We start from the raw sequence: 11,948 nt of genomic DNA on the forward strand, positions 1-11,948 counted from the left end.
CCTCCACTGAACAGTCCTCTTACCACCCTGCCATTCATCCAGGGCCACGGGGGAATGCCATCTCCTACCACCTAGATAGTCAAGACCCTGGGGATTACACGACAGCCCACTTCCAAGGGTACAAGAGAATAGCACCCCATGCTGTGCTGGCCCGGCATGCATTTCCCCAGGAACCTCTGCTCCAGATTCTGATGACACTCTGTGCTGCTACTTATCCCAGTGAGATTCTTGGGGCATTGTGGGTAAGCAATTTGGGGGTCTGGCCTTGGCAAACCAAGTAAACATTCACTCCAAAGTACTAAAGAGTCTCACCAGCAGCTCAGGGAACATTAGCCCCTACTCTGCAAATTCCTCTCAGTAGCTTTGAGGGTCCCGGGTAGTCCCTCAATGCATGCCTAACCCTCTTTCACCCACTGTGCTTGAGAGGCAGAAATCCTATATGCTAATGCCCCTGACTTATATCAGCATCTTGAAACAGGTTGTGATGTTTATAGCTTGGGAACTGGTAGAGTCTGCAGACCACGACTTATTGCTGAATATTCCCAGTTATACTCCCACACATTTCAGTCTGTACATATGCGTATACATGATATACACGTAGGCACAAACAGATCAAAATCCATTTAGGTTTCTATTAAATGAGTTTGTATGATGTCTTCATCTACTATCAATGCTACATGGCCCTTGCTAGGATACAAATGCTGACATCTAGAAACCAACACATTGGGGCAAGATAGTAGGAGGGAAACTTCTAGAGTCAAGGAATCAAGGAAATCCACAGTGTCCTGCGGTTGCCAGTGACTATATTTCCATTTCATGTGGCAGGATTTCTTTTTACTTTGCTAGCAATCTAGAAAGTTCAAGTCTGTGATCAATACATGGTAAGTGCTATGGGGGCTGTATCCCAACATACTGGAGACCCAGAAAGGAAACCTGTCGCACACAGGAAGGGCACACATGCATGAGCCAAGAAGTGAGAGAGATGCCAGGCTAGCTTACAACAGTCTGGTCACCTGGGACCTCTCATGACAATGAGAAGCCTTCATCCTCACAAGACAGTTCCCTTTGACCCAATCACCTCTCATTAGGCTCCACCTTTTAAAAATCCTAATAGGTAAAAAAAATTAATGTTGATATGTAATTAATGAAAAAAATAGGATGTTAAAAGATAACTGTAAGACTACCCAGGTATATGCTGTATTCCCACTTATATAGAACTGATCAATAAAGCAACAGCACATTCACTTAGATACTGATTTAATTCATGGATCGAGGCCATAATTTCAAAGGGTGCCAGGACACTGCAAAAGCTAGGGTTGAGAAACAGCATATGCTTACTAAACGAGAACTATGTTCACTCACCTAGTGACTACCTAGAGTAATAGAATTTTACTTCATGACAGCAATCAGGCTCACAAACACCCAGAAATAGAATTTAAGGGTTTTAAATGTAGTTAAAAAGGTCATAAAAAGTCTGATTAGACTGAGGTACATTTACTCAAAATGCTGAGATTTATTAAGTGGCAGAAACAAAATAATTAATCCCTCAAGCCAATGTCCATTCTCAGTGTACATGTAGTTGGGGATGGGAGGAGGACATTAATTGGGGAATCCCACCAAGCTGCAAATCAATATTCTGACATACCAAAGTTTGAAGGCAAGAGACATGTTCTAATATAATTTTAGATTATGTATCATTTTAGCTAAAGTAGAGCATAAGGTTGCTTTTGCCATATTAAAAGCTTACTGCAATAATTTTTCCACATAAACATTCAGACTTGAACTCCAGGTCTAAATATGGCATGATTATTTTGCTTTAAATCTGTCAAATATCTAAAAATTGACAATTTAAAAACTAAAAGAAAAAACTGAAGCCGTGAGACTCTTACATCACTGACCCACTTCTAATGGTTAACTGTTAGTACTTAACAAATTCAAAGAGTTAATGAATACTGCTATTCATTCCATGGCTTCTTTGTAACCAAAATACAGATACCGATATCTTCTGTTTTTAAAGTAACCAACTCCATGAGCTCATACCATGTTCAGCAACACTGATGCCACACAGAAGGGCACAGGGAAATCAGAGAAATTGGTACACACTGGGGAAATCAGGGAAGCTCAAACTAGGGCCAAACCCTGAAAAGTTTAAAAAGCACCTGGATTGGATGGGGCCTCTTCCCAGCAAAAGAGACCCACAGCTGGGAAGAACCAGCTGCTTTGTGAGCACCTGGATGAGAAGAGTTATTGACTTACGTGGAGCACCTGTACAATAAGGTGCCAATCACTGTCAGCCTCCGTGGCCTCAGGTCACTTGCCTGGAATTTTTGATCTCCAATGAGTAGCACATTAGGATTGCTTAGAATACAGACACCTCAAGGCAAGAGAGACATGAGGCACTTTAGACTCTAAACCAGAGGACATGCACTGATTTTGAATTGCTCCTCACAGGGAGGAGTGATGTGGGACCAGGGTACTATGACTCACCCACCAAAGTGGACAGCAACTAATTATCCGAACTCCAAACCCAGCCCAAGTATTAACTTTGTTTTATTGCCCTGAAAACAATATCAATGTTGTTGTTTTTCAAATCCTACTGAACCAATTCAAATTAGAACCAGTCTTTTGAAAAAGGTTGAGCCAGGAAAAAAAAAAAGAACCATAAAAGCAAAATCATTTCAACACAAGTATTGTGTTCACTTCGCGTGTTTCTAAAACACCAGTATGAACTGAATACATGTATTTCTGTCTAGAGATCTTCTCATTCAATCCCATTAGCCCATTTGTCAGAACAGCTATTGACCTAGTCTCTCTGCAAAAGCTGTTGGCAGTTGGTGGTTGCTGTATGGGCTGGCAGATTGGAGAAGGTAAGTAGGAGGTCCCCAATCTTCTGGAGGATTATGAACTTGGCAACAGCATTTTGTTTCCGTGCCCAGCCTATTTATATCGGTTGTATTTGCCACTGTCGTTAAATAATGTCATTAATTCTTAAATAATCTGATCAGATATGAGGAGAAAGGCCTGTTCAGTTCCTGCGAAAGCCAGACTGAATATGCTGAAGAAGAGGAGGAGAAAGGAGGAGGAGATAATTTTTCAGGGAGAAAACAGATAATTACCTGACTGTCAATTTGACTAGATTCAAAATCACCTAGGAAACACACCTCTAGACATGTCTGTGTGGGGATTTTCAGAGACGTTTTAAGTAGCGAGGGAAGATCTACCCTGAGTATGGACCACGGCATTTCACAGGCTGAGGATCCAGGCTGAAGAAGAAGAAAGCAGGCTGAGTCCCAGAATTCATCTCTCTCTGTCTTGTGACTCTGTATACAGCATGACGGGCTACCTCATGCTCCTTCCTCCATGCCACCACTGTGATGGAAGGCACTCTCAGACTGGGAGCCAAACTACAAGCAGCCTTCCTTGAGTTGCGTTTTCCCAGTGTTTTGTCCCCGCAAGAAAAAGTAGAAACCTCAACACTGCATGCCAACCTGTGGCTTACTCTTCAGTTAAAAGTCTCAGTAAATTCATGTACATTTTCATGTCAAACATAAAACTGTTGTAAGATGTTCTATCCTGAGTCACTGCAGAGGCTGAAATATAGACAGTGTACCATACATATCACCTGTGCCAGATACGAGGGCTTCTATTGTCTGCACACCTTTTCTTCCTTCTGAAACATTACTCTGCCTGGGACTACTGTCCCACCTTCTTTTCTGGTCAAAGGTCCCATGACTCTGTCACCAGCTCGTTTTCTCCCATCCTAGCCCCAACTGGAGTGAGTGAGAACAGAGGAGGAATGGGAAGAAGCAGAGAGGGAGCTGCCTGTCTACACACTGCCCTTCTGAGACTCAACTTTCTCATCTGTATCATGGAGATGAATACACCAGATCACCTAGTTAAGTGTCTAAGGCAAAAGAACCTTCATAGACTAGATGAGAACAAACTACCCTGGGAGAAAACAGGACAACTCTCTTGGTTAACAACAGATCTATCTGTCTATCTATCTATCTATCTATCTATCTATCTATCTATCTATCTATCTATCTATCTATTGCTAGTTTTTCTTTTTCATTATTTAATTATTTTTATTTTTATTAATTACAATTTATTCACTTTGTATCCCCCCCTGTACCTCCTTCCCTCCTCCCCTCCCAATCCCACCCTCCCTCTTCCCCACCCGTGTCTCTCTCCCAGTCCACTGATAAGGGAGATCCTCCTCCCCTTCCCTCAGATCCTAGTCTATCAGGTCTCATCAGGAGTGGCTGCATTGTCATCTTCTGTAGCCTCGTAAGGCTGCTCCCCCCTCAGTGGGAGGTGATCAAAGAGCAGGCCAATCAGATTATGTCAGAGGCAGTCCCTGTTCCCATTACTATGGAGGCCATTTGGATACTGAACTGCCATAGGCTACCTCTGTGCAGGGGTTCCAAGCCATCTCCATGAGTGGTTCTTGGCTGGAGTATCAGTTTCAGAAAAGACCCCTGTGCCCAGATTTTTTGGATCTGTTGCTGTTCCTGTGGAGCTCCTGTACTCTCCAGGTCTTACTCTCTCAAAGGATATCTTTAAAAGAGAAATATTTTGTGTCCTTTTGTATGTATGTGCAGGCACACATGTATGTGGAGGCCAGAGGACAACACAGCTGTTGTTCTTCAGGTATTATCTACTTTGACTTTTATAACAGCATTTCTCTTTGGCCTAGAGTTAACCAAATAGACCAGGCTGGCCCAGGAACCCACCTTTCCCCACTCCCCAGCTGCAGAAGTAAAGGCATGCATCACTAAATATATATATTATATATAAATATTATTATATATATATACATATATATATATGACTCTAGCAATTGCATCCATGTCCTCAAGCTACAAGGCAAGTCCATTATCAACTGAGCTCTTCCTCTAATCCACTTAGTGTCTCTTTGAGTTTACCAAAACAACAGCAAGAGCAAGCACACTGATGCTAACTACATGACTAGTACCTACCTCTAGAATCTTTGTGTGGACTAAATGGCAGAACTAAATGGAGTTTTTTGTCAACCTTTGCAGAGGTTGACAAAGTCCACGGACTTGCATATATCTTTGTTCTTCACCAGCTCAGTCCTAGTTGATAAAGAGCGGTCCAAAGGCACTGTAAGACAAAGGAATAGAGGCAGGCAGACCTTAGATTGGATAGTATCATTTATTGGAGGACTTACTAACGGACATGTGACATCAAACAGTTGGATCATCACAATTTGGATCAGAAAGAAAGGCATATTTAAGGCTAAGACAAAAATTACTTCATCCTAGCTGGAATGCACCTGGTTTGTATTACTACCAAAAAAAAAAAAAGTTAGATGAATCCCTAGAGCCAGGGTTGGACTGTAAAGCCCCATATACCACTCTACCCATTTTATTTATAAATAGTTTTCTGGGAAACTAGGCAGCAAAAAAAAACCAACTAGGACCACTCAAGGGTGGTTCTGATTCAAGATGGCTGCAGTAATGCCATGCAGCATCTATTCAGTCAGATATACCCAAGTCATCTCATCCTCTGTATTGAATGGCCAACCCTAAAATGGGAGTCATGAATCAGTCCACTACAGAAGGAGGCACACGAAGGAGCAGGTGCTGGATGAATGTTGATTCTTGTCCTTTCCCTTCTCCACCCACACAACAGACTAGCTTGGTCTTCCACAGCTGGTTACCTCCTGCCTCCATGTTATTTCCCTCCTCAGAGCCAGGTGCCTTCCTAACTGTATCTCCCCCAAGCTGTCCCCAGGCATCTAGCCCCACAGGAGGATTTGCCACTCTCAGATCTCAAGATTTCATGATAAAAAAAGTTGTTTCCTTTCTTCCAGAGTGTCCAATAAGCATCCCATATTAAACATGCCCAATGCAAAACTTGGTCTCCAAAAACAGTTTCTTTCACTCTTTCTCCCATCTCAGTCACCACTTTCATCTCCAGAGCTCCTCAAATAATTGCTCCGGAACCAGCTCTGATTCTTCAGACATGTCATTTACTCCACCCCTCCAAATATCTTAGAGTTCCCGTGTTTCAGACCTCCATAGTAATCACTATGTGGAGAGACTGCTTTATCCCTTCTAGCCTGAACTTCACAATGGCCTCCTGACCAGGCTCTCTATTTCCCCAGGTCATCTCTGGATTGTTCTGGAATGCCAATATGTCATTCCCCTACCAGAAACAAGCCACCCTAGGCATTTTCATCTTGCTTAAACTTAATACGCTTCTTCCTCAGTTATGCAAACCTTGAAAGTTCTTCTACCCAGCATCTTCTTTCTCCTAGGTATTCCTACAGTCCCATCTCAGCATATATGTCACCTCTTCCGAGCCTAGTCCCATCCCATGCTACCCTCACAGCACATTCCAAACCTCCCTTAATCGTTATCCTATATTGCCTTGGAAGCTGTCACCATTCAGTTATCTCACCCATTTACATATTCAATGTCTACCTCATCCACCCTTAGAACATAAGCATTAGAAGGCCTTAACTCCTGCACCTAGAACAATGCAGACATGTACAGAGCAGATGCTCAGTGGACTGTGCTTAGCCAAACAAACCCTAACAGGATTCCTTCCCTCCAGCCAACTTCATCCCTCACCTTCCACGTTTACTTCCTGTCATGGCGTAAGCACCAGAATACCAGAAGGTAAGCCTTCCCTCCCCACTCCCATGATTTCAGTCAGGCCCTCTGTGTAGGTGTACTTTTTAACTCCATCTTATTTATGTTTCTTAATCCTCTTTCTCTCTTCTCCAGCCCAATCCTTTCCAACATCCCAACACCAGGTAGGAGAGACGGAACAATAGTGGGGACATGGGGTGTAGTTATTCTTAGCTACTTCCTGATGATTAGGATCGTCAGGTTCTGTGGGGCCAGTCCAATCTTCACTTCAGGATATCTCCAACTTCTTTGTCTCACTGCATCAAGAGCAACCATGAGCAGCAGGAGTGGAAACCAGCAGCTTTCTCTTTCTCAGAGCCCTCAACACTCTCTCTGGGCTCTGGCCTTTATTTTCTCTCCAGAGTCCTCAGAATTAAAATGTTTTTAGCTGGGAAAGAGCCCCTCTCAGAGCCTGCACGTGGCAAATAGTTTGCTGCTATGGACAGCAAACTATTTTTGCTACTAAATCATATGAGTCTGAATCAGTCTCATATCCTAGACTTGGGATCAAAACCAAAACATGTTTACATCCATAACACCTCTCTGTGTTCTTCCTTTTAGCTAGTTCCATCATAGTCCTTATTGCATTATTCTCCATAATTAGTTTTAGCCATGTGCCCAACTAAACTATGGGCTCTGTAAGGGCTACATGTTACTCAACTCTCTGCCCTAGTGCACATATCAATTCTCTCTACACATTTCTCACCTCCTTACCTTCTATAACTACAATATAATTATGATGGTTTGAATAAGAAATGCCCCCCATAGGCTCTTGTGTTTGAACACTTGATCCCCAGAGATGATGCTGTTTGGGTAGGTTATGGAACCTTTATGGGGTGCAGCCTTGCTGAAGGAAGTGAATTACTAGAGGTGGGATTTGAGGGTTTATAGCCTTGTTCTTTCTATCTCTGTGTGTGTGTGTGTGTGTGTGTGTTTCTTTGTCTGTCTCTCCCTGTCTCTGTGTCTGTCTCTGTCTGTATGTGTGTCTGTGTCTGTCTCTGCCTCTGTCTCTCTGATTACTGTATATGGATGAAATGTAACCAGCCAGCTTTCTGCTACCTGCTGCCTCTGCCATACCTTCTCTGCCATTATAGACTCTCTGGAACTATAACGTAAAATAAACTCCTTTTCTTAACTTGCTCTTGGTCACAATTTGGTTGTAATTGCAGCAAGAGAAGAGTAACTAATATAAAGATCAAACAACCTGCCCCTCCAGCCCTTTCTCCATTCCAGGCTGACTTCACAGTGCTTACTTTCATCACAACATTCTCAGTGATCCATTGACATCATCTACTCATCTTTCCCCTCTGCCTCTACTACCATCTCCCTGGTGAAACACAGCAGGTATTCACAGCACACTGGTATAAAATGAGTCACCCAACATCTTTGTTAAATAAAGGAATAATTAATTGATTAACCACCACCATGTACCCCCAAAGCAGAGAGGCTTGAGGCTATGTTTACAGTCATTACTCATGTTTTTCAAAACAATACCCAGGAACATGAGTCATGAAAATCACATTCTGAAACAGATATTAGGTAAATGGTAAGAAGAGATTCAGCTAATGAGGAAAAAAAATGTGTTTTGGGGGGGTCTAGGGCTCCCACCCCCTAAATCACTGACTGCTTGCTTCTTTTGTTTGGCAGTGAGAGCCTAAGCAGGAGCATCTGAGTTTCTGTACTGCTCTTTTAATCCCAGTCCAATGAGACCATTTAGCAGTTGGCCTAAAGCTAGTCACCTAAATGTTCGGTTTCAACAGAGGTTACACTGCAGTTGACCCAAGAAGGTTCACAGAAATGCTGGCAAGCAGAGGAAGTGGGGATGACATCCAGAAAACAGGTTTCCAATACAGATTCCAAAAAGAGAAAAGAAGGTTTTAACTGTCTCTTTCCAGGAGGGAGCTCTCGCATGTGCCTTCATCCGGGTCAGCGGGTTAGTGAGGGTGTGAGATCTGTTATCAACGTCATGTTAGCATCTTTCATATGGCATATAAATCTGTAACCACGCAAGTCACATGGATCCATAATATTTCTGAAGGGAAAATCAATACAAGTTGACCATGTGGAGTCCCCAAAGGGCAGCGAAATTGGAGACTGGACCTGAGCCAAACCATAGGGCTATCAGAACACAGGCTAGCTTAAGGCTGCCAACAGTTATCCCCCAAATTAATGTTTTATTAAGATGCCACATAGCCTGTCATAGGTCCATGTGAGGAGGGGGAATTTTTTAGGGGCTGATATTAAATCTGTTTAATAAGCAAACTTGACAAGAAAACATGACACCTATGTAATGTAAGATGGCTCTCTCCTTGCCTCCAAAGACCTTTTCTCTTCCCGTGGGCTGCTTCGTCTTGGCCAGAGGCAGCTTTTAGCACAGAGCCTATAGATAGAGCAATGGCCCTTCCCATAAAGCCACAGCACTTGGGAGAAACTGAAGGTGCACAAGGGAAGAAGGGGGGAAGTTGAATCTGGTAGTGAAGTCGTCGAAGTTCATAAAAATCCCCTATGAGAAATGACAATGGACCATATAAATGTATACTGCTTTTGCAAGTGAAAAGTAACTTGGCTGAGCAAAAGGAGAAAATGAGATGGTGGGGGGAGAACAGGGGTGGGGTGAAAAACAGTACCTAGGGAGAGAAAGCATGAAGAAATTTTGCAGACAAATGTCAGGCAGGAAAGGTCTGCTTTGCCTAAATTAGAGCATCTGGGCACCTCCTGTGGTGAGCTGTAAGGAGGGAGGGTTCTCAACGGCCCGGGCACTTCTGTGATGGCAAGCTTTGGTGTTGTTTGGCTTACCTGTCCAAAGGGTTCCCTTCCACACCCCAACCAGCAAAGTACAGGCCTGCAATGTTCTTTCTAGGGATAGTTCAGATTCTAATAACACCTTCCAGAACAATCTTTTTTCTTTATCCCTGGAACTTTTTCTTCACTGTTGTAGAAGCCATCATCTTATCTAACTTGGGGAAGGGATGATTTCCAAGTCAAAGAGAGATGACCGACTCTCTCTCTCTTACAGCCTGCCCAAAATAGGAGCTTTGTTTCTCCAAGCCTACTCATGGTCAGTGAATATAGTATGTGTGCAGACAATGTTCCATGACATCACACTGGGCAGAAGGATCCTGTTAGGATCAGAGCTATTGATGATCCAGTTTTCTGAAACGGTCGTCCAGTGACTGCTAGAGGATTCTCTGACAACCGGGAAGCTCACATACCAGTTCCATAATGCCCTGCATAAGCAGCCACAAGCAGAGAACATTCCCCTACTGTCACTTGGGTTGGGTTGAAGAAAACTCTGGACACGATCGTAGGAATACTGTACAACTCTCCCAGGTGGAATAGCAAGATTCCTGGTTTATAATTCCTGATAATGATTGCAATTATTACCGCCGGTGTTGTGAAATGTCTCTGGACAAGTGACAAAGCCCTGGGTGTGACGGAGAGTTTAAACAGGAGACTCCGACCTCCAGCTCATGTCTGAAAGTCCCTGCTTGTCCTGGCCTGTCCACTGGAGTGAACACAAGAAGGTGCTTCCTGCTTCCTCATCCAAAGCCCTGGGGACTTTGGCAAGTTTTCCTCGGAGTGGATGTTACCAAATCAACTATGTTTGGCTTTGCCCACTCTTCCTACCTTTTGATTATTCAGGTGTAGGAGAAAGTGATGACAAGAGAACCCTTTATCTATCCCAGGGGAGCCTGAATACCTGGTAGGTTCTGGGGACACAGCCTCAAGAGTAGTGTGTAAAGCTAGTGTTCTAGTACAGAATTATATATATATCATAATAGTTTCCATTGTCCGTAAAAAAATAGTATTTACAAGGAATGGTGAGTATTTGCCACACCCCAAAGCCTGTATCTATGAGCCATTGAATAATGACAAAGAAACTACAGCTGCTGACCCAATGAGGTCAGAAAAGAGGAGTTTTGAGCCTCTGAAAGTCAGTACATGGAGAGTTCATTCTTCCATGTGCATACCCATTGACTCAAAGACAAAAGAACCACAGCAGTCTTAAAAGTGGAGGAGGACCTCCCCTATCAGTGGGCTAGGGGAGGGGCACAGGGTGAGAAGAGGGAGGGAGACAAGGGAGGAGTCACAGCCAGGATATAATAAATTGTAATAAATAATAAATAATAAATTTTGTAAGTGGCCAGTTATTCTCCACTATATGAATGGAGTCTCTGAAGGAAGTCAGATTATACTCTCTCTCTCACACACACACGCATACACATTCATACTGAACAAAATCACTATTTAGAGACTGTAACCTCAAGCAGACAATAGGATGTGACATAGAAAACAATAAGATGTGTTCACGCCGGGCGAAGCCCTGGAGCACACTGGCTAGGCAGCAGAGTGAAACTGATAAGCTCCAGGTTCAATGAGGGACTTTGCTCTCTAAAATAAGGTGAAGGACAGGAAGTGCTTGATGTGAAAGCAAAAGGACATGAGTTCAGATCCCCAGTATCGATGTCAAATCCATGTATGTTCATACAAGCCTGAACCCTAGCTGGGAGGCAGAGACAGACAGATCACAGGAGCTCACTGGCTAGCCAGCCTTGCTGAAACAAGATTCTGGCCCAAGGGAGAGATTATAGGAAAAAAAATGAGAATGTAGAGCGATAGAGGAAGACACTGGACATCCTTCTCTGGCATCCACGTGCACACTCAGAGGTATGCACGCCTGTACACACATAAATAAATATTATATCTGACCCACATATACACATACACCAAAAGAATGAGCAAATGTCATGTTTTAATTCAAAAACAAAGACTGCACAGGTTAAAATCATTTTGGGCTCTACACAAAAATGGTCCCATCAACAATCAGGCATTGATGGAGAAAGGGCTCAGGGGTTCCATCCCTCCCTACTGAACTATTTGCTAGTGACAGATTTTAAAAGTGTGTTGGGGGGAAGCTATGTGCCACTAGTGAACCCACCAGGCTCCAGTGTGTAGTTACAATCGGTGCTCACGCAGACGGCCCTGGTTAAACTAAATGAGGCACCAAACAAAACCAAAACTCACGAACCTGGCCAAGGGACTACTAGGGAAGAGGGAGGGATGGATGGAGCTCAAAGGGATGAAGGTGTGAAGGGGCAAGAAACCTTAATATACTACATACACGTCTGTGTGAAATCCACAGAACAAATTCATCAATAAAAAGTGGTTTTTGGAAAAGTTTAGAGATACAGTGAAAATATAAACAATCTACAGGGAGCAAAGTAAGCAGTCTCCTGCGTGCTACATATATATATATATATATATATATATATATATATATATATATAT

The sequence above is a fragment of the Psammomys obesus genome, unplaced genomic scaffold (genome assembly GCF_907164565.1).
Source record: "Psammomys obesus unplaced genomic scaffold, mPsaObe1.curated_primary_1811, whole genome shotgun sequence".
NCBI lineage: Eukaryota > Metazoa > Chordata > Mammalia > Rodentia > Muridae > Psammomys > Psammomys obesus.